Here is a 25,021-nt window from a genome sequence, read left to right on the forward strand (position 1 = left end):
TGTGGCGCGATGGTATATTGTTAAATATTTGTCTGAGGCGATGCAACGCGACGCAATACGATCCGATGCAACGCAGTGCAGTGCACAGACAGAGTGTGCATATTTATCAAACGCGATAATATATTGTTAGAGAAAATGATCGCAGTTGTTTTCCATAGTTAGTTTACTGACAGTAACACAAGGAAACGTGTTGTAACGTGACAAGTTCAGATGAGTTTAACCCTCCGGTGTCCTCGCAGCGGAGCTTTTATTATTTTAATAATTTTTACCAATACTGTTTCGTATACGCCACTGTCTATTTAAATATATGCACGTGACTATATTTACATTATTACCTGCTGATGTCGCATTTCCTAAAGTATTGTATCAGTTTGATATTGACCATTGAAGTGGGAGTTGTTCAATAGCGGTATTCCGTACCGCAGCATAGCTTGCCATGTAAGTAAAATTTGTTCATACAGTTTTTTAGCACTTAAATTATTTTTTTTTTAATTTGCAAATTTACCATCTGCTATTAGAAGCTATTAGTAAATGTGAGTATTGCAAAATACATGAGAGGAGAAATTATCCACTGGTAACGCTCCTAATATTAACCCTAACGAATTAAATTAATGTAGGATTATAATTTAGTAGATCTAGTAGTAGTAGAGTAGATAGTGAAGAGTGGGAAAGGATGACTTAAGTTTATACAGGAGACCGTCATGCCAAGCATGGTCGAAAGCTTGTTCTATATCCAGGAAGGCAGCAGTGCAATTTTTTTTCTTTTCGAGGCATACATTAATGTTTTTAACAATCCTATAACATTGTTTTAGAGGTGAATGGGCTTCGCAGAAATCAAACTGGTGTGTTGGTATCACTGAATTAATTTCGGTGTCTTCTGAGATTCTTTGGAGCAGAATTCTTTCTAAGATTTTTGACCTTATTGGAATTAAGCTGTTTGGTCTATATGTAGTAGTAATATTTGGTAATTTATTTGGTTTACTAATCATAATTATTTGTGCGAACTTCCAATTAATCGGGTAGAAGGCTAATTTTATGATACTATTATATATTATTGTTAGTAGGACAATTGATTTTCTCGGTAATTTTTCTAATATTAGTATGGTGATCATGTCGAAGCCTGGTGCTTTGTAGTTATTTCATCTAAAAATTTGTTCTTTCACATTATAAGGAGTAAAAAATTTGATTGGTAGCATCATTGGGCATGGAGTGTCTAAGAAGTTTTTAACTTGTTCTTCGTTATCATTATTGTTATTAAGTTCAGGTGCACCAAAAACGTGTGAGAGATATGCAGCATAGATCTTGTTCAATTTTTCCACAGCTTCCATCGGCTTTCCTTAAAAGTGTTATGTGCTGTATAGGCCTCTTGAATGATTTTGTTGCTTTCGAGATGCTGTGAACTCCTGTTAATACTCTTTTAACAGGCTGTTGATGGACAGTTCAAATGTATTATTCCTCGCGTCTTGTAGAGCAGTTTTAAGTTGCCGTGTTAATCTATTGTATGAATTTTTATCTATAGGATTGCGACTTCTTTGCCATATACGCCTAGCTCTTGTTTTTTGTACAAGACGTTTTATATATACGGGTATGTTGGTGTCACTTGGTTCTTTGTCATTCTAAGGGGGTGTAGCTATTTCAGCGGCTGCATGTACCCATAGTTTGGATGAGAAAAAGCAAAGCATTATCAATATCGTCTAATTGATTTAGTCTTATATTTAAATTTAAATTTTCATTTATGTAAGACTCGAATACATTCCAATTGGTCTTTGATGTTGTCAACTTAGGGATATTCGGACGTTTTATAGTTTGCATAGATAGTGTGATAATTATGGAAGTATGGTCGGTGGACAGATCCGAGGATGCTTGTATGTCAAAATAATTTAAGGCCATGCTATGAAGGATAACGAAGTCGAGTAGATCGGAGATTTTGTTTGTATCTGATGGCCAGTAGATGAGTTGCCCTGTAGATAAGTAAGAGCTGTTTGTGTTAGCTGTGACTTGTCTGAGATTTTTTCCCTTTGTCGTATATAGTTTCAACCCCCAGTCTGTATGCTTGGCATTCCAGTCATCTCCAATTAAGAATTTGTTTGATAGATGTTTGAAGAAGTCGTCATATTCTACTGTGGTGATATTATACCTTGGAGGGCTGTACATGGCCGCAGTGTCAAAAGACCATGGTTGAGAACTGATACAGATTATGGCAGCTTGCATTTTTTCCGTCTGATACATTGTTTCCATATAGCGTGGTATGGTGTAACGTACAATAATAGCAGCGCCACTGTGTGCTGTTTCATCAGGATGGTTGGTGTTGTAAATAGTGAGGGATGAGGGATCTTGAACATCGTTCTGTCAGTAAAATGGGTTTTCGATATGAGTAGAACATTAATTTTGTTACGTTCAAGAAAGTTAGTAACTTCTGTGTTATGGTTACCTAGGTCGTTGGCATTCCATTGTGCAATTCGTAGTGACTTAAGTTCCATTACTGAATTTATTTACGACTGTGAAAAGCATGTTTAAGATCACGCTATTTTGATTTATTAGTTGTGAAAACATAGCTTTCAATTCGTTAAGGAAAATCGTTATCATCTCTCCAATGTTACTGTTTATATTACTTACATATGTTCCACTTATTATTTGAGCGTAAGTTTCATGATTTTGGTTGTATGAGTTCGTATTATTATGGACATTATTTACATTTGTTTCACATGTTGCTTGTGTGTAAGTCGCGTGATTTTGATTGCTTAAGTTCGGATTATTCTGTACTGTATTTCTGTTATATTGCAGTTGATTTTTCGCTGGAGTGTACGATGATACTCCTCTTGCTCTTTTTCTACTGCTTATTAACTCTTTATATACCATGCATCCTTTGTAATTTGCGTTGTGTGCTCTATTGCAAAGAGCGCATATGGCAGGTGTGTCCCTAGGTTTTTTACAATCGGCTGAAATATGATTGCCTCCACATTTGACACAGTCATAACGTCTATTACAGATGTCTTAGAGTGTCCAGAAAATTGGCATCTGGTACACTGGACAATATTATTCGTTTTATATGGTGGCTCAATAACTATTTTCACGTTGTTTATAAATTGAATTTCATATATTTTTTTATTATTTTGATTAGGTTCTATATCAACGTAGAACATCATTAGAGGGTCCTTGCTTACTCTGTGTTTTATATTTACAATATTGCGTACTCAATGTTTTTCTATTTTACTCTTTATTATTAATGGGCACTGTATGATGTAGATTACGAATTACAAGTCTGTATGCTCTACCCTCTTTCATTTGGTACGTATGATGCACAATTTTTTTGCTGTTTAAATCTCTTACCAGTTTTCGGTATGTTTCAAAGTCCCGAGAATTCATTTTTATTGTGTTGTTTTTTAATGCTGTACAATATAGTATGTCTCTGGTTTTGTTACTTCCGATAGGTTATTAACCTATCGGAATTTATTTTATTGTATTCGGTAACACCATATATAAAATTTGGTGGAAGTTTAGAGGTTGCTGGAGTTTCGTTGGTATTTTCTGTACTGTTATTGTTTTCGTTTTCGTTTTCATTTTGTATAATCTGAAGTTTATTGCTGGTTACTACCGTGTCTTCATTTTCTGTTGGTGCTGGAGGATTAATTTTACGTTTTTTGTTACTATGTTGTATAGTTTGCCATTCGTGGATGTCCGATGACTCAATGTCGCTGATTTTCACTGAAGATCCTTTACTTTGTAATGTATGTCTCATCTCAGCAGAATCAGAAGCTTTATTTTGAGGTTTTTATTTTAGGATTGTATTGACAGTTTGGTGAGAATTGCGATAGTACTTGGATAGGAACATATTATATTATTGTTGGTGGATTATTTAAAATGTGTGCTGAATTTGGTTGTAAATTTTGTGAAAAAAGGACATTTGGGCATTCTAGTTAAATTTGCTGATGTTGATATTGAATATTTATAGGTTGACCATTGACAGTAGCAGTATAAGGACCGATAGGGCACTCACCGATAAATCTGGTGGAGCACTCATTTAATTGTTAAAACTGTATATTTTAATTTTTAAATAGTTTATAAATAGTATATCCACTTGATACGCGATAGTGACAATAAGAACGAGGCCGAAGCCCGTTTTTAATCACCACTTTAAACTTTCACCTAATTCGTATCCATGTTTACAGGTCGAGAGTCAAATGAATATTACTTAAATTAATTGATGTACTTTTTGTCATTTTAGGGGTACAAAAAGGCCAGTTAAGTATTTGACAGAGATCGAGTTGCAAGAGATTGCGGAAAATCTGTCTGATTTTGACGAAGCTATTGCTGATTTTAGTGATTCAGGTATAAAACAAATTTTTTTTAAAATTTACCAATTTTATATGGGCAAGGATGAAGAAACAATTTGGAAAAGTACCCCAATAGCTTATGACAATAAAACCAGAGCAAAAAATATTATGAAGGAAGTTTCAGGACCAAAAGGTAATGCAAAAAACGTATTGAATCTATTAGATTCATTTCTTAAGGAAAGGATGTAAACGTTTAAGGACGAAAGGATGAAAGATTGATGATACGGGCCAGAGTTGCATTTGATTACAAAAGATTCCTCTTTCTCCTTCGTGCTCTTCGTTTCAATGATGTGAGGACACGAAAAGATCGTGAACAAAATGATAAATTAGCTGCAATTAGAAGTATATACACAGATTTTCTAAATAATTGTATGAGTAGTTACTGTTTGGGGAAATACGTCACTATAGACGAAATGCTTCATCCTTTTAGAGGACGATGTGATGTGGCTTTTTACAATACATGCCACAAAAACTAGCCAAATATGGCATAAAACACTATGCCTTTGCCTTAGCAAGTCTTACTATACTTAGAATTACGAGATATATTGTGGAATACAAAGAGACGAACCCTACAAATGTTCAAATAAACCATTCGATATAGTACAGCGTTTAGTTTTTCCCATAAAAAACTCCAAAACAAATACAACTGTGGATAATTATTATAATAGTTATCCTTTAGATGATTAACTTATGCAAAATAGCCTAAAAGTTATTGGCACCTTGAAGAAAAACAAAAAAGAACTTCCTCCCCAATTTCTTTCGAATAAACTACGAGCTATTGGTTCTTCAATATTTGGGTTCCAAGATAATATTTATGTCCCTAGTTTCATATGTTCCTAAAAGAAATAAAGCTGTATTATTGCTCTCTACCATGATCGATGGTAGAGAGAGAGAATACCATGGAGAATACCATGGACCCAACGAGTTATAAACGCAGAAGTGTTAAGAAGGCTACAAAAGGATTGCGAGGTCATAAAGGACATTAAAACAAGAAAACTGGAATATTTAGACCACATTACCAGAGATTCGAAATATGAGATATTAAGGCTCATAATGCAAGGTAAAGTCAAGGGTAAAAGATCCATAGGAAGACGAAGAATTTCCTGGCTGAGAAACCTAAGAGAGTGGTATAGTTGCAGCTCAGTAGATCTTTTTAGAGCAGCCGCCAATAAGGTACGGATAGCTGTGATGATAGCCAACCTCCGATAGAAGGAACTACAAGAAGAAAGATGATCGATACAGATGAAATGGACGAAGATACTGGAAAACCAGTAATGATTTTAGAATACAATCAAACAAAAAGTGGCGTCGATACAGTTGACCAAAAATGTGATTCCTACACAACACAAAGGATTACCAGAGGATGGCCATTAGCAATATTTTTTGGCATACTAGATTTACCTGGAATAAATTCCAAAGATATTTATAATTGCACTAAGCCAAATATGTCGCCACTAAGAAGAAGAAAATGCTTACTTGAATTAGGTTTCTTCCTAATGAGGGATCATTTAAAAGACCGAGCGAAGATACTAACAATTATAAAAGATGTAAGAGAATTTCTGCTGCCTTTTCAAACTACTAAAGAACCCACCAGCACGATAAACCAAAGCAGAAGTGCACGGCGCCATATATGCAGTTCGTATAAAAACAATACAACAACTGTTTCCTGTGACTCATGCCAATTTGTTTGCAAAAATCATAGTAACGAATATATAATAGTGTAATATGTGTATCCTTTAATGGAGGAAGACTAATTTAAGTATTTTGTATTTAGATTTTTTTTTTGGGACCTTGTGTGAGAATATTTTTTTTGTAAACGTTTTCTTTGTTGTTAAATTTTTGTAAGACTGACTATTAGTTTTTATATTTTGCGCCTGAGTCGTTACTTATGGTAAAGTCATACAATAAATTGCTAAAATTAACACTTTTTTTTGCGTGGTTTACGAATTTTTCTAACAAAGTTTTGATAATTTCTAACGTTTGATACCATTTTTTCTATGTGCGACATAAAGTACCGCAGTGTGTCCACTCATGTAACTTTAATAGACGTGGCTGCCGGAGGGTTAAAGAAGAATTGGATCAATTAGCTACAGCTATTACATGTGCACAAAACTGCAAAATTTAGAAAAATATAGCTACATGAAGTCAACTTTAAGAATGAGCGTGATGGCGAATTTCGTACCCTTATGAATATTTTGAAAAAACGACAGAATAAAAAACATTAATACGAGATTTCGACAATCAATTGGTACCAAAAACAGGCTAGCTATAGTTCGTCCCAAACCCTTCTTTCAGTACATCATAGTTGATCGAATTCTCTCTAACGCATTAAGCTAGAAGTGACAGAAAAAAAACGTGAGTCTGTGACTATTATACATAGAACTATGTATAGTTTACGGGTATTTGCATATTAAATCGAATTCTATTTACAGATGTATAATTGGTTGGAGTTTAGAATACGCTAAATAGATATCCAATCAATGATGCGCATAAATATAATTTGACGCAGATGTTCTCGATCGTGACAGTACTTTCACGATGTCAACTGATAAAATGATAATTGTCATTACAGATTAGTATTTTCAGACATTTTACAGTAAAAATTTAATTTTTTATTTATTGTCGTAAAAATATTTTAAATATGCCGAGATATACCGAGAAGGAACAGAGACTAATATTAAAATTATAAAATTATTTTCAATTAGAAAGAGAGGCTGGGACAACTTTATTCCCAGTTTCTGCCGTTCGTGAAGTAAGTTTTAAATTATTCGAAAAAATATTAATAGTAGTTTAAATACCTATACATTTTAGCCGAGGCGTTACGAGTTTCGTTACCAACAGTAAGACGATTGGCAAATGAAGGCATTCAAACAGATGCTAGCTGTTCTGTGGCAATGAGTACTTCAGTATGTGATAATCTAGGACTTTCATTAACCAATAAATATGAACATGTTATTAGAACTCACCTACTGAAATAACACTAGCGTCTTTACATGTTTTCTTGTTCATTTTAGGCACATGTTACCCTTCATACCCTTCAAGAAAAACAGAGGGATATAGATGGAATTACTGAGTAGGGTTTTAAAAGATATGAAATTCAGATGGTTAAACTGCAATATATCAAATCGAAAATATCTAATGAAACAAGCATATGTGGCATATAAAAGGTTACAGTTTTTAAAAGAATACAAAAAAAAATCAACATGATTTACACCCGTTACAAACAGTTTTCTTGGATGAGACCTGGATATATAGCAAGGGAGGATTACACAAGAGTTGGCAAGATGGCAGCATTAATGCTGTTAGAAACAGGGCCGGAGAAGATCTACGATATATTGCACTCCATGCGGATTGTAAAAATGGATTCATTCATAATTACAGTCCAATTTTCAAAAAAGGAAAAAAAACTGGAGATTATCATGATTTGATGAATGCAGAAAATTTTAAAAAATGGTTTGAATATTAACTTTTGCCAAATTTAGAAGAACCGAAGTCGTTAATAATTATGGACAATGCACCTTACCACTCCAGTATAGTGGAAAAAATACCAAATTCAAGTTGGACTAAACACTCTTTAGTAAAATGGTTAAAAGGGAGATATATACGTGTTTTACCAACCATGATGAAACTAGAATTATTGGAGATGGTAAAAAAACATTTACCAGATAAAGTTTTTTCACGTATTTATTAAGAGATATTTAATAATTGAATAGCGTAACAATTAAATTTTGTATAAATAGTTTATTGCTTTTAGATATTGGATAATCACTTTTTCACCGCACTTTAAGAATAGTTATTGCTTATACTTTTTCTTTTTTCGATAATAGCCTTACAGGCTGATGCGAGTTTGTAAATAAAAAAAAGATATTTAATATATGAGATTATATTTGTTTTATTCTACAGATTATATGTACTGGGACTTCAACATGGTCATAGAGTATTGAGATTGCCTCCATATTATTGCCATTTTAACCCAATTGAGAATGTTTGGTCAGATTCTAAAAGATAGTATGCAAAAATAAGTTCTGCGGGTACTGTAAATGAAAGTACTGTATTAAGTATTTGGAAAGAAGCATTAGAACAGATAATTCAAGCGTACTAAAATTCGTAGATAATAAGATAATAATTGGATAATAATTGTGGTTAAATTTAAGGTTACACCAGAAAAATGGAAGGAACATGTAAGACAAGCATAAGATATCATAAATGAATACTGGGAGACAGCCAAAAAAATGATGCCAGCCACATATCTCATATAATTATTGATTTTAACGAATCAGATACTGAATCAGATTGTGAATTCAGGAATGATATTGAGGAAATATCTTAAACTATTACCGTTATGGATATTTATATGTATTAAAATGGTTCTTTTTAGAACCACGACATTTTCTTGAAATGTGAGATATAATTGATGCAGGCCACGTATTCCCTGTAATTATTGATTTTATTGAATCAGTTTCTGACTTGGATTGTGGATTGTTTGAGATATAATATTCATTTTTGTTATTCTTAAAAAAAAGGGAGAAAGGAAGAAAACGGAAAAATTGGAGAAAACGGTTGAGTGAAGGAATACAGTGAAAACTGTGGAAATCCTTGTATATATATATATATATATATATATAAAGGGAAAATTACATTCGGTATCTTGTTTTTTACCTAAACTCCATTAACACTATTTCATCTGAATACCGGAACTGATAGATTAATTCAAAAATCAACTGCTTCACTATTTAAACTATTTCCACTATTTAATGATAAATCTTCACCAAATTAAACTATTGACTGCCACAGAAACTTATCGGAAAATTACTAATCCGAATATGACTGATTTCAATCGATGCTATTTTATCACAGGAATGTTTGACTCGATGCCTTGCAGTTGCCAGTAAATTTTTTTTATCACGCATTCAACTCTTAAAAGATTTTAGGAGGAAGCGTTATTTTAAATAAACAAACATTCCAATTCCGTAATGTTTGCAATAAATAATAATGAATCGATAAATAAATCTTAGCTAAGTTATCTTAGCTGTTAAAGTTTTTATTCCATTTTTCAAAAATAAATAACCTTTTCACATTTAACCGATTACGATCCTGCAACTGTCAGACTTAACTAAAATGTCATGCAATAATTCTTGACATTCTTAAAACCCATCGAGTTAGAATCTATGGAGAGGGCATCACGTGACTAAAAACAACCTCACTTCGGCCATATTGCTAAGATTGTTTTGACACTTTTGACAGATCATATATGTTTGTTTACGTTTGTTGTTTTTCGAATATTTTTAATTTTTATTATACTTTTGTAGAAACTGTAATAATATATTGTGATAGTGCATAATAATAGTTTCTTGTTCTCATCGTAGTTCCAGTAGCAGAAGCAATGTTAATAGAAAATCTTCAAGAATAACGTTCTACAGGTTAGTATACAAATATGTAAACAAAGTAATGGCCCGTACTTCAGAGAATAAATTAATAGTATTTGACTGTATTAATTTATCTTTATGTTAGGGATACCCAATAAGTTGGTTAAACTTATACGAATGACTCTGGAGGGTTCCAAAGCTATGGTGAGAATAGATGGAGATATGATGCAGGCCTTTGATATTGAAAATGGTGTTAGACAAGGGGATGCCTTATCAACAACACTTACAACACTTTTTAATCTAACTTTAGAAGCTATTGTTAGAAAACTGGATATAACGGCTGTATTAATACAAGATCCATGCAAATATGCGCATATGCGGATGATGTTGCCATAATAAGCCGCAACAAAAGTATATAAGGCGAAAAAGTTATAGAACTGAAACGGGAAGCTGCTACGTTTGGTCTATATATAAATGAAAGCAAAACAAAATATATGGAGTGCACAAAATCGAATGAACATGAGAATCTGAAGATAGACAACCATACCTACAAATATGTCTTCACTTTTCCCTACCTAGGCTCAATAATAAATGACAACAACAGCATCAGTCAAGAAATACAAGCACGGATTCTTAGCGGTAATAAGTGCTTTTATGCATACAAAGACTTAATGAAAAGTAAGTTACTGAATCGTGAGTCTAAGCTGAGAATCTACAAAACAGTAACTAGACCAGTGGTCACATATGGATGTGAAACGAGGACTCTTTCAACCACTGATGAAAATCAACTGAGAATATTTGAGCGCAAAATACTAAGGAATATATTTGGACCAACCCAATGCAGCGATGGTTCGTGGAGAATTAAAATGAATCACGAGCTGGATGAACTAATGCAGAGCGTAGATATTGTCAGATTTGTAAAGTCACAAAGACCAAACTGGCTTGGTCACCTAGAAAGAATGCCAGATAATCGAGCTGTAAAAGTAGTCCAGAGATAAAAGCCCCAAGGAAACAGAACAAGAGGAAGGCCCCGTAAAAGATGGATAGACGACGTAGAGAGGGATCTTAAAACCAGGAACATCAGGCAGTGGCGAAGGAAAGTATCCGACAAGGCAGAATGGAAGAATATTTTTAAGCAGGCCAAGACGCACAAAGGGTTGTAGCGCCATTAGAAGAAGAAGAAGAATAATTTATCTTTATGTATAATATATCGTGTTTTTAGTGTTTACCGCGGGATAAATAAATCATAGTTTATTAAAACTGTATTGCACTTTTTTAGATTATGATTAAATCTTCTGAATAACTAGTCATATTTTTATAGTAGTTTTAATATTATTGAGTCCGGCCATGATTCCACCGCCATATTCGTATCATCGTTAGCCACGCCTCCCTACGCTGTTTTTAATACACACGTTAATATGGTCATAGCTTCTCCATAGATTCTAACTCGATGTTAAAACCCTATATGACGTCAAAATTAATGACGCACTGAAAGAAGGGTTTGGGACAGACTGTATTTGTTTAAGGTAAGCAAATAAATATACTACGTCACTCGAGTATATTTATCTATCGAGTATTATTTAATTTATTAAAGTATATATATTAGATAAATTATAATTTATTATATTAATTGGTGAATGACAAACAGATGGACGTTGACAGATATGAAGAGAAATGTGTAGCAGATATTGACATTGCGGTACCTTGGCCAGGATGAGACATGGGACTTATGAAAGGAAAGGATATAAAAGAAGATACATAACGTAATGAAGAGGTAGTTGTGTATTTTCTAGAGTTTCCAGGTATTGTTCGAATTTCGGCCTCCGATACAAGTTGGCAAAGAGCGATATGTATTTTGGCTTGTTCTTACGGAAGCTTCTACCTCATCCAAATTAGTTAGTTACGTTATTGTCATATCGTTTTATACGTATTGCTGCATTTTGCTTTATGATTTGAAAAATTTCATATGCAGGGTTCTGACGTTTTCGACTTGTAGCGGAATGTAACAAGCCGAGATCTGTTCGGCCCTTTCATCTGAGTTAATTTTACAATGTTATCTAATAACTCTGTTGAATGTTATTCAAAATCTGGTTCTACTACTACATCTTTATCATTGGTTTTTGTTTCTAAATTGTTACAAGTTTTCCTTATTTCCAAAAGCGGTATCAAAAAAGACAATTATTTTTCGAATCCCCACTATGCAACTTTTTTTGTTGCTTGACCGCTTTTTGTCTTTCTTCTATTTTAACTGCAATAAATGCGTTTCTTATCTTTGTCCACATAATCTTGATTGCTTCCACTGTAACAAAAAATATGTGTTAACAACAATATTGTATTTACAGGTTTTTGGCAACCGGAAATTCGTTTCATTATTTGGGATTTACCTACAATATAAAATTTAGTAGAGTACGAAGTATTATGCAGGTGCCATAAGAGAAATTCACGGTCTATTGTAATGCCACCTCCATTGTCAATATTGCGTTCCTGGGACGACTTTATTGTAAACAGTTCATTCGATTACATGAAATGAACTAATTTGGAAATATTCGTCAGAAAAACTCATAGCATGTGATTTGTTTTTAAAAAGACAACCACATGCCATGATGACAGTCAAATTCTTCTGTTAATAATTCCACATTAAATCACGAGGAAAAGAAACAGGAAAAAAACCTTGTAATACTATCCTGACATGGTAAGTATTTGATCTTACATTTAGTTTACTCTTAATAAACACCAAACTCTTATTTTATATGTATATTATTTAAAAACATAATGATGTATCCTCGATATATTACTGACTTATTAATAGTGGTATTTTCTTTTTATTACCTTGACACTATTGGTCTCATTTAGCATAATTAGGGTGGGTGTATAGAAGAATTCTGAAAATATCGTGGACAGAACACGTCACAAACAAGAGAGGAAGGATAAAGAAATAGAAATTTTAAATATAATTAAAACAAGAAAATTTGCAATATCTGGGACATATTACACTTGGAGAGAAATACACCTTGCTCGAACTGATTATGCAGGGAAAGATCCAAGGAAAGAGAAGCATGGGGAGGCGTAGAATTTCATGTCCGAATAGCTATGATGATTGCCGACCTCCGCCGCGGAGATGGCACTTGAAGAAGAAGAAGCATAATTACAGACGCTTCTTTTATTTTTCCCTTTTTATCATCTGTTTATTTGAGGACTATACTTGAATTGTTCCATTTAACCCTATGCTTAGTTTTCCATGCATGTTTTCATATTTGAGATCTATCAAATTCTGTATTTTTAAGATTGATGTTCATATTTAAAGGTCTTGATGTTTCGCCTAAATAAAAATAATCGAATTTATAAGGTTTTTTATAAATACAGTTCTTTGTTCTTTCTTGTTCATTCTTAGGTTTAGTTTTAGATAAAATAGATCTCGATGTGTTTGTTGTTTGAATTTTTTTGACATGTAGAATGTATTTCCTATTTTTTAATTTTTTTTTATAAAAATATCATACATCCTTTTTAATAAAAGGATATTAATTATATTATATATATTATTATACAAATTAAATTATTAGAAAAAATTTTTCACCAAGTGAAAGAGTCCTGATTAACAATATGTCCAAGATATTTTACCTTATTGTTGCTGAAATCACATTTGGTATCGTTACCGTGAAGTTTAAATTTTAGACGTTTAAAAACTTCATCCAAAACCTTGAGATGGCATTCAACACTAGGAGACATCAGTATGAGATCATCCAAATAAGCAAGCATAGAGATATGGGGCAAGCCTGATTTGAAACGTTCAATGAACCGTTGAAATGAGCCTGGTGCTGTCCTATAGCATTATACCTTTTTATACCCAAAGGAGTAATAAAAGATGTTTTATCTTTGTCTTCCTTCTTCACTGATATCTGGTGACATCCAATATTAAATCTAATGTAGTAATAAAAATAGCCCTGGCAGTAGAATTAATTAAATCATCAATTCTAGTTAATGGGTATTAAATAGGTACAGTTATATTGTTCAAATGCCTATAGTCAACACAAAGTCTTATATTTCCACTAAGTTTTGGAACTAACAGTACCATGAATGCATAAAGGAACTTACATTCTTCAATGTTTCCATCTTCTAGAAGGTCATCTAGTAAAGATCACATAATTCCCTTATGAGCAGGTGTAAGACGATAAGGAGGTTGGACAATTGGATTTCCACGTGTTAACTGGATAAAATATTACCTGCAATTATATTTATAGCACCAGAAATGGTATTAACCCATGCCTTTCAATAATAATAACTTCAATCAAAGGTCTAAACATAAGGGTACTGCAGAAATATTTATGTAAAGCAAATCTAGAAGGACATTATGACCTCATATAACCAGGTGCTCCGCGTCCATAGCAGGTAACTCTAAATCCATTTGAATCTTAAGAAGAGCTGGAGTTTGTGCTGGATCTTTGTTCAGTTGCGGAGAATTTACGACAATTATCTTAAATATGTTCAAAATGATTACAAAACTGACATGTTAGTCTTAATGTGGTAGACTTGCTGTCATCATTTACAAAGGATTTATGCCCAACCAATGTAATAACTTTATTTTTAAGCTTTTTTTAGATTGCTTTTGCTTTTTCTACAAGATCAGCAAAATATTGAGTTTGATCTCTCTGAAATCTATTTGGCAAACCTTTAATTGCATTTTCATGTGAAATGATAATACACTCTTTAAAAATCATTATGGATGCTTCGATATCTTCATTTTTATTGCCAGGAAATCTGAAAGAACAATTTAAAAAGTTTCCACTTTAATAGGGTTTTGGGCTTGATTTTGGGCAACTTGTGTCATGCTAGCACTTAAACTTTAATATTGCTCATTGGTCGTCATTATATACATGGAATAGCAGCTTCTTCTTGTTGGATGGCTATAGATGATTCACAATAGTCAAATCAGTTTGTTGATTCTGACCTAAGTTCTGAAATTTTTGTTAAACTAAAAGCATTTCTGAGTTTATACTTGCTCATTAGGCAATATTCAAAGCACGGGATACTCCAGACTGATACTGATGCAGCACAATTAAACAAAAATGTTGGAAAATTAGCACAGCAAGGCAGTATAAAAGAATACTCAATTGGTCAATGTTACTTTTATGCACTAAATACTCAAAACAACAGTCTCACAAGTTGGAAAGATTTTTTTTTCTTTGCACAAAAGGTACCAAATCCTATGTTAAGAAGGTCCTATGTTGAGCAGTCAGTTGTAAGATGACAGAAAATAAACTTTATTGGGATATAAACTGTTATTTATTGTGATAGTTTAATTACCAAAATGAGTATTAACTCTTACATACATATTTTCAAAATAACAATTCATTCACATAACCATGTTATTCTCGTCTTCTTTTTAATTATGTTACCTTAAGTGTCGAACTGACACTTGGTAGTTTAAAGGTGTGTTCACATAAACTCTTCGTGCTACAAACCTTAATTTCCTAATTTATAATTATATTATAAAAAAAAATATCTTTTCAAAAACGATTTCAGACTAGAAATAGAAACGTCAAAAACAAATAATGTAACATGCAATTTTATTACAATCAATTATGCTTTAATTCCATGTAAATACAATATTTTAAACAAAAGTAGTCTCCTCTCATACTAATATTGTTAACAGTTCAACCGACTATAAATCTATTCAACAACTTTAATTCCACTCCAAAAACAACGCACATTTACCAAATTGATGTTTCGACATCGAACATACTTTCCAAACGTAATAACCAAAATTCCAGATTAACAATACAAAAATTGTGCTTTGTATTCAATTTGTGAAATATTTTTAGATATTAATTGTATAACAAGTAATATTGTATACCACATTTGAAGTATGTTTTACCATTGAATTTTACTCTTTAAAGTAGAATAATAGACAACTTATTTGATTTAAATTTGTATACTCAGGAGGCCTTTTAATGACGTACACCTGTTTCAATTACAGCTATAGGCCTACCTATTAAAGTTGGAAATACACAAATCGATTACGCATATATTTTGTCTAATACATAAGAAACTTCTAGCATGTATTAAAGTAATACTACTTTAATAAATAATTAAAAGTTATTTAAAGTTCGTTTGCTGGTTCTTCGCACATATATAAACACAGGTTTTACACACAGAACCTATAGTTACCTTCTTCTTCTTCTTCCTTTATTAGATAATATCTCAGGGGATAATTTGCCCAGCTGATTCAGGGGGATATTCTCAACTTGATCTAGACAATCGAATATCCCCATCTAAATTGATATATATATATATATATATATATATATATATATATATATATATATATATATTTAGGAATTCTACAGTATTCACTGCCTTCCCTCGCTCAACCGTTTCCATCTCTCTCTGTTGTTCCATTCTCCATCGTTCAGTCCTCTCTTACTCATGGCGTCGTCTACTTCGTTCCTCCAGGATTTTCGGGGTCGTCCTCTTTTCCTCCTTCCTATGGGGCTCAATTCGGTTATTCTCTTTATCCATCTGCTGTTGCTAGTTCTTCTTACATGTCCATACCACTTTAGTCTTTTTTGTTCTATATATTATGTTAGTATGTCTGTTTCTATTGATGTTCTTTGCTTTATTTCGTCATTACTTCTCCTATCCATTCTTGTTACTCTGCAGCATCTTCGCAGGCATTCCATCTCTGTTGCTATTATCTTACTGCTGTTTTTCTTGTTTATGATCCAATTTTCAGCCCCATATGTCATAATACTTCGCACTAATGTTTTATAAATCTGCGTTTTTGTCTTCATATTTAGGTGTCTATCCCACCATACTGAGTTAAGTTGTCGGATTGCTGTTCTTGTTTGTCCTAACCTTTGTGTAATTTCTTCCTCTGTTGTTGCCTTTTTCGTGATTATAAGCCCCAGGTATTTGAATTTATCCTTTCCTTTGATTGTTACGTTGTCATCAATCTGTAGATCTTCTATGTCTTCTTCACTTGTAGATAGGTACTCTGTTCTCGCGAGGTTAATATCTAGGCCAGCCTTGGTATATTCTTCTTGTAGTTTCTTCATCATGTAGCTGAGGTCGTCTTGTTCTTGTGCAATCACTACTTGATCGTCTGCAAAACTTAGCGTATATAGGTATTCGTTCCGTACCGGTACTCCCATGCCTTCGCATTTTCTTTTGCATGTAGTCAAGGCTTTCTCTAAGTATATTTTGAATAGAGTTGGAGATATGAAACAACCCTGCAGGAGCCCTTTTGTTGTGGTGAAGTTTCCTATGATTCTTGTTTCCATTTTAATGGACACTTTGTTTTCTTTATACAGAGCTTTTGTAGCTTCTATGAGTTCCGTCTGTATTTCTAATTTGTACATTGCCTCCCATAGTTCTGACCTTGGTACAGAGTCATACGCCTTTCTCAGGTCCACAAATGCCAAGTGTATATCTCTATTTTTTGCTTTTTTCTTTTCCAACAGTTGTTCCAGTGTGTACATGTGGTCTATGCATGATCTTCCTGCAGTGAAGCCTGCCTGATCCTCCCCGATTTTGCCTTTTATCGCTTGCTCTATCTTTTCTCGCAGTATCTTTCCATACAATCTTCCTATTGATGATATTACGCTTATTCCTCTGTAGTTTTCGCATCGTTTTCTATCTCCTTTCTTAAATATAGATGTCATATATGCCGCCGTCCATTCCTTTGGGAGCTGTTCTCCATTTATGGCTTTCTGAAATATCCATTGTATCATCCCGTGTAATTTTTTTTATCCGTATTTTATAAGCTCAGGTGAGATGCCTCCAAGTCCCGGTGCTTTCTTATTTTTTATTGCTTTTATGGCAGTTCTCATTTCCCTATCTGTTATTTCTATTTCTTGTTGTGGGAATCTGCTTCGTCTTCGCCTGTTTTTTTTTCCAATGAATTGTGGTCTTTGTTCTGTTAATAGTTCCTTGTAGTAGTCCTTCCATTCTATCTAAATTAAAATTATTTTATATTTAATGAACACTGTGTTGAAACTTTTTCTTCTTGAGCCAAACAGTTAGTATAGGAAAAACAATAAAACACAGGATAAAACTTTTCTCGCTTGGGAGTAGCAACCAAGCTGAACATATACCAGAAATGATACCAGCGGATGAGAGTCAAAGAACCAAGGTCCAAAAAAAAAAAATAGGAATTTGTCTTTAGTAGAATATAAGAATGGAATATATATTATAGGTTGATTTTGGCTAGATTAAGAAAAGTAATAAACAAATTTAGTCTTTGAGTATTAAGGTTGGATAGGAGAGAGCCAATAACTATAGGAGTTTGTAGTATTGTTTTAACCAATTCTTTGTAGAAGTCAAAATTTGGAGAAAAGTTTATTGGACACTCTAGGATAATATAATTAAGAGATCCAATTTGACCTCATTCACAATATAGGTTGTCCAGAGTACCTATGTGGAATAAATAAAATGGAGTGGAACAATGTCCTGTTCTCATCCTAATTACCATGGTGATATGCCTTCTGTCTTTATAAGGAAATTGACTGAACCATGGTGATTTGCTCCATTTATTGACTATTTTACTATAAAATAACCCTTTTGATCTGTTTCAATTCCATTCTTGAGTCCAAATGGGCTTTTTAATATGAAATAAGTAGTTTGAATAATGCAATTTAACTTTGATGCCAGAATTATAATGATGTTCTGTTGATTGGCTTATATATTGCCCCTTTTGGTCATGGTAGAGGTATGTTCAGTTTTCATTGAGTTAGATGTTCTCCCTATCTTTTGGATAGCACTCTTAGAATCAGACAAGATTAGGTTCTTCTTGATATACTTCTTCAAGATAAATTGAACCGCACGATTAATTGCAATAATCTCTGCAGTGCAAACTTAAGTCTATGTAAGTAGTTTACTACAGTATGAGTATTTAAAGTCAGGACAAAAAACACCAAATCCTGCTGAGCCCTTTTTATCAACTGACCCATCTGTAAAGATTATAGTGTAAAGTGTATTGTCAAGTGAGATTCTTTGAAATTAAATTAATGCATGCTTATCACTTTTATTAGATTGCACATTCCCAATAGGGATAGAAGTTAATTGATATCCTAATTCAAAATTATGGCACGGAAATGAGTCACTAGAAAATAAATTTAGGGTATGCTGGAATTTATTCATGATGGAAACTAAGAGAAGGATACTTTTTTTATTCCAGTAATTGTGATTTATTTGCATTGATATCTGTAATTGATTCAAGGCAGAAATTATTGGATTATTAATTAGCTTAAAATTTTTTAGGAGGAATTTAGAATTAAGGCATTCCTATATGTACTTGAGAGAAATTTGACCAGTTTCACCTAACAATGCATGAATAGGGATAGATCTCATAAACCTATTATGATACGAATACTCTTATATTGTAATTTATCTAACCTGTTAATTAGTGCCTTAGGACAATCTGATAATATTTGACATCTATAATCTAAATGACTCCCTATCAAATTATTATGAACTATCTGGAGAGTTTTAGGATCACTACCCTAATATTTTCCAGAGAGAGCTCTCATGACATTCAAGCTACGACTTACTTTTAATTCTAATAAATCCACATATGATTTTAACTTTAGTTTTTTTTTAATAACTACCCCTAAATATTTTACTGTATCCACCCATGTAATTGCATGAACTCTAATTCTTACGTTCAGAGGATTAACTTTACGATTCCCTTTTTGAAATATAATTGCTGAAGACTTATTGTAAGATAGATTAAAGTTATGTTCTAATAACCAGAAATCCATCCTTTTCATTAACAAGTTAAAAGAAATAATTAATTTAAGTAGATCAGCCCCACTAATCAAAATAACCAAATCATCTGCATACTGTATTAGATTACAACCGTTATAGGGAATACAGATTAAATAACATTCGACTTAGAGGGAAGCCCTGAAGTAAGCCCTGATTAGTTTTTCTTGGACCATAAATTTGACCAGTTTTATTCTTTACATAAATACTACGATCGTTTAATATAGAATAAATGACATTTGCTAGCTGAATAGGAATGTTATATTTAATTAGTTCAGAGTATAAAAGAGAGATGTTGACACTACGATAAGCTGCTGAAATATCAAGAAAAAGTCCTACGGTAAACTTATTCAATGTATAATGTAGATTGTAGACATTTAATGTACAAATCCTTGTAAAATTTTAGAATTTAGTAATTAAATTTATTTCATACTACCTTTACCCCTTCTAAAACCAAGTAACAATGCATTTAAAATATGATTATGTTCTAAGAAATATTTCATTCTGTTTTTAATTAATGTTTCCAGCATTTTACCAACGCACGATGAAAGAGTAATTTGCCTATAATTAAGAGGGTCAGTTTTATCCTTTCCATGTTTAACAATAGGTAATATGACCGCTTGTTTCCACGAGATAGAAACCTGTCCCTTCCGGATACATTCATTAAAGAATTGAATTAATAGTAATGATCCAGAGTGCGGTAAATTTTTTAACATAGAGTATGAAACTTGATCAGGACCCACAGCAGAATCAGTTTTAGAAAGAAGAAGTATTGTGATATTCATCACATGATATGGAATTCTCAGAATACTACAGAGGACTGAAAAGGAATTCAAAATCTCCAGAAATAGGTGAGAGAGGTTAAAATTTCTTGGGCTACCTCCTCATGCGGCAATTGAGATGAAAGAGACAATTTACTACCAGAAACCATGTTAATTTTATTCCAAATATCTTTAAGGGAGTATTTCTATTTAGTTTGCTACAAAAGGATCTAAATCTTATTTTTCGCTTTAATTTTAGAAATTTTCTAGTTTTCGCTATGAATTTTTTAGCCTCTATATAGTTTTCAACACTAGGAGAAATTTAAATGTATTAATAGATGAAAGTCTCTTTTTTATTGTATCAGCACATAAATCATCCCAACATAGAATGTGATATTTGTTGTTATGAGAGGAGGTCCAAGGAATTGATGTGTCTGCCATAGATGATATATATTTTATAAAATTTTCATAGTCCTCAATTGAAAACAATTAGAAAATAGACTCTAGTTCTTCATGGAGAGAAAATCAAGCAGCTTTTTTGAAATGTCTTCTTTTAGAAACCTGACTAGAGTCCTGTGTTGGGATGCCGACATAGCATAGAATGGGAAAATAATCACTAGATCCTGTATCTGGAATGGTAATCCATCCACTAATTTTAGGTGCCACATCTATCAAAGCAAATGATAAGTCAACTACTGATTTGCTACCACCAGGACAAACCAATCCTGTGGGAGAATCAATATTAAGAAAAATTAACTAAAGATCTTCTGCAGTTTGCAAAATATTTTTACCATTAACACTATCTCTTGAGCTTTCCCATGCTCTATGATTACAATTTAAATCACTCATGATAAGTAGAGGTTAATGGATAGAATTGTCCAGGAGAGACCAGCATGTTTTCGAAATGAGATTTTCCAAAGAGCAATACGTATTTAACATATTTAAATTATACTTAGGTAAAAAGGTAAGTTGAAATTGAACATCTCAATTAAAACCATTATGGTTAATATGAATATCCCAAAAATCTGTATTGTTTTTGATATGGGTAACTAAGCCCCCATATCCATCACCCCGATCCTTTCTGATAATGTGATACCCTCGGCATCTAATTATGTGTTGCTTAGATACCCAGGACTCACTAATGAGGACAATATCAGGGTTATAATCTTTAATAAGGACTTTTAAGTTATCAACATTGATGTTATAAGGTCTTATATTCCATTGCATAATAGTTAGTGGGGCGACGATTGAAAATATAAAATGTTAAGAACAGGTGTGTACCAGATCAAGCCAAGAGGGGAATCAGTATTCTGAGTCCTCAGACCCAGATACCTCCATCCCTCCTTGCTCCTGACTAGTACTTATAGCATTATGTGATAAACTTTTGTTTTTATGATTACCAATCTCTACATTTATTTCAACGTGATCCTCAGGAGAACTATAATTTTTATTAATCAATTTACCAATAAACGTCATAACCAAATCCCTGTCATTTTGATTGAGCATAAGCATAGCCTGATTTAAATCTCTTTGAGTCTGAGAGTTATTGATAAAGTGACTAGGAGATTCTTTGGGGGATCTTACATTCAATACTTTAGTATGCTAAGATCAAAGCCTACATTTAATGGTCTTTTCCTTTTTGATAAAGTGAAATTTGTAATCTGACTGTAGGAAACAGAATTTGAAGACAGAGATGTAGCAACTGATCTCCTCTCTTGAACTGAAATACTATTTGCAGAGGATAGATTATTTACAAGATTTGGAAAATCCTTAATGTTTAACTTTGGGCTAGATGTTTCCCTTATAATATTTTGGTTAGCTTCGTAATAGGATAAGTTAATGAACGACATAAGTTCCTTAATACTATTTTGTCTTTTTCTTTCTTTACATTTAGGATGTCTAGAATCATGATCTGGTGTTTTACAGAACATACAAAACCTACTGCACCCTACAAACGAGGGAGAATCATGATTTGCACCACATGTAGCACATCTGTTTTTTCCTTGCATTGAGAAAGAGAATGCTCATATAAAAGATAGTTATGACATTGGAGAACTGGACTAACAAAAGGGATCACTCTCATAGGTGGACCATAAATTTCAATTTCTTTGGGGATATTCCTTCCTGAAAAAGTTAAACAGATAGTACCTGTAGGGATGAAAATAATGGTTTCTGAATTATCTTGCATAACCTTTCTATTCATTCTTATAACAGAGAAAACTTTACAAAAGGGCAGATTAGTAGTAGTTGACATTTTAATTTCCTCTTCTAAAAAAAATTTAAAAACTCCCATGAAAATACCTTTACAAGAAATAAGATGAATGGAAATGAAAACCTGATATCCTAATTATTTCCAGTCCTTTCTAAGGATAAACGAATTGGGAGATTGTCTGTCCTTGAATACTACCCCAATTCTTTTTTTTTTTTTTTCGTTTGTATCAAACATCAATCTCGTTTAGTTTTAAATTTAAGATAGTCTTAGCAATACTTAGGAATATAATAGTTACCCACATTACTATTTTTACCCTGAACAAAGACCTCAAATGGTCCCAAATCTGATACAGAATATAATATTCTTTCTTTAATGTTTAGTTTTCTATTGCATTATTTTGAGACAGATTTTTACTTATATTAGGGTCCTGATCTGGTGGCGGGTCAGGAGAAATTTCGTCCTCCATAATGGCGAACTTTAACTAGATTTAAATCTACCAAAAGAACTAGATGTGGGTTTGACTGTATAAAAGATGAAATATGTAAAGGAATAGGATCACATAGAAAATGTTAGTAAGGCTAGTAATACTCTTTTGTCTTTTTCTTTCTTTACATTCAGGATGTCTAGAATCATGATCTGGTGTTTAACAAAACCTACTGCACCCTACAAACGGGGGAGAATCATGATTTGCACCACATGTAGTACATCTCTTTTTCCTTCACTTGTATTATGTAGGAGCAAATAAAAATTACCCACCCAGACGAACTCTATTATCGGTCCCAGTGGGAAATAGGAGTAGAGGCAGACCACGACTGAGATGGAGGGACGGTGTGGACGAGGACGCAAGGAAAATCGGCGCGGCAAATTGGCAACGGTTGGCGATGAACAGAAACGACTGGCGAAATAGACTGGGGAAGGTCAAGGCTCAACTAGAGCTGTAGCACCACTGATGATGATGATGATGATGTATTATGTAGGATAAATCCAGCAATTTCTTTGAACACGAAGCAACCATTCACCATCAAAATTCGAGAAAAAAAATCGTAAAGTTATAAAATTTAACTGCTTGTCTTTCCACAATAGAATAATTAAATAGAGATAGAAATATGGCGAAGAACGGTGGTTAATGACGGGAATTATCAGTTTTCAACGTGTTTTGACATTGTTTTGTTTACAACTAACTTTTACTGATTATTTAAATTTTTCATAAATTTTTAGCCTTAGAATATTGTTAAAAATTATTGTGACAACCAACCATTACCTTTCTGGCCAATATCCTGTCTCTATGTCATCCATTTGCATTGAAAAATGTCGCTAAAAGCATATTTACTGTTGTTTAAATTGCCAAATGATTTTGCTAGATGTCTCTAAAGGCAGCTTTACATCTAGGCTATGCAAGTCTCATGCTATGCAAGTCCGTCTTGCATGGCACATCTCTTGCCTAGCTTGACCTTTTTACATCAGAGATATTTCTGTGCAATTTTAGATCCCACTTTCATTGTTGCCAACAGAGAAAATATTTATCAATTTGAGGTTATTTTATTTTAAATAAATAAGTACTAAAATAAATAATATAATAAATAAATACAAATTGTATACACTATTTATGGTTATTAAAAGGGTGAAGGATGTCAACCAAAGAAAAGAAAACATTGTTATTGTTGAATATTGCTGTTGTAGCAACAATCATGAAAAATAATAAAAAAAGAAAACCTAGAAAATGCGGGGTCAAACCTTGCTTGAATGCAGGACTGGGAAATTTGAAGTTACCCCAAGAGTTCTTGGATGCTAGAGACCTTTTTAAAAACAAACTTTCTTCGAATGAACGAGTCCACTTTCCTTAAGCTCCTGGAAAAAATTAATCCCTTAATTCAGAAAAGAGATACCAATTTTCGCCAGTGCATTCCATCAAGGACAAAATTAATTATAACTTTAAGGTATCTGGCAACTGGTGAAACGTTTCGATCTCTAATGTACAATTTTAGAGTATCAGAATCAGCTATATCTCAATTTATTCCCATTGTGAGTAGGGCAATTTATGATATACGCTAAAGATAGAGATAAGGTTATGTTTTATTCTGTAATCTATTATAAATTGTTATGTTGGCAACATGAATTTTAACGATAAATTGCAAGAAAATAGCATGAAAAATAGAACATGTTCTAATTTTTCGTCTAGCACAGGAATTGCATGGAAATAGCCCGTGGGCTTGCGCAGTTCCATGATCTGTCTTGCATGGCTCTTGCCTAGCATGAAAATAGCATAATGTAAAACTGTCTTAAGCGGAAACCAATCGCCCGCAAGAGGGGATTGTCCCCTAATTAGATCTTGAGAGAATCAGGTGGCGGTCCACTAGTCAGGCGGTACCGGCTTGTACCATACCGGAACGGGCAATATTAGTGTCTTTAAAAGCATCTTTGGGGATCAAGTGTATTCTTTGCAGTAGTGTTAGTGATATTATGCAGTCTATGAAGTAGTACTAGGTAAATTAAAATATGTGGTGTCCCAGCAAGAATAAAAAAAACAATAAATAAAAATTAAGTTAGTTCAGAAGGGGTCAACTTTAATTGCAGTGATATAGCTAAACA

The 25,021-nt window shown here is 33.0% G+C and overlaps 1 long non-coding RNA gene across 1 annotated transcript; it reads left to right on the forward strand.

Annotated features, from left to right (window-relative positions):
* The first annotated feature begins 378 nt into the window (after nucleotides 1-378).
* Nucleotides 379-19,080, forward strand: LOC140440605 (uncharacterized). Its single transcript, XR_011950882.1, has 4 exons — nucleotides 379-438; nucleotides 4,226-4,329; nucleotides 12,043-12,392; nucleotides 18,956-19,080. It is a non-coding gene; the product is annotated as an uncharacterized lncRNA (long non-coding RNA).
* The last annotated feature ends 5,941 nt before the right edge of the window (nucleotides 19,081-25,021 follow it).

This window comes from Diabrotica undecimpunctata, chromosome 5, assembly GCF_040954645.1.
Source record: "Diabrotica undecimpunctata isolate CICGRU chromosome 5, icDiaUnde3, whole genome shotgun sequence".
In the NCBI taxonomy this organism is placed as follows: domain Eukaryota; kingdom Metazoa; phylum Arthropoda; class Insecta; order Coleoptera; family Chrysomelidae; genus Diabrotica; species Diabrotica undecimpunctata.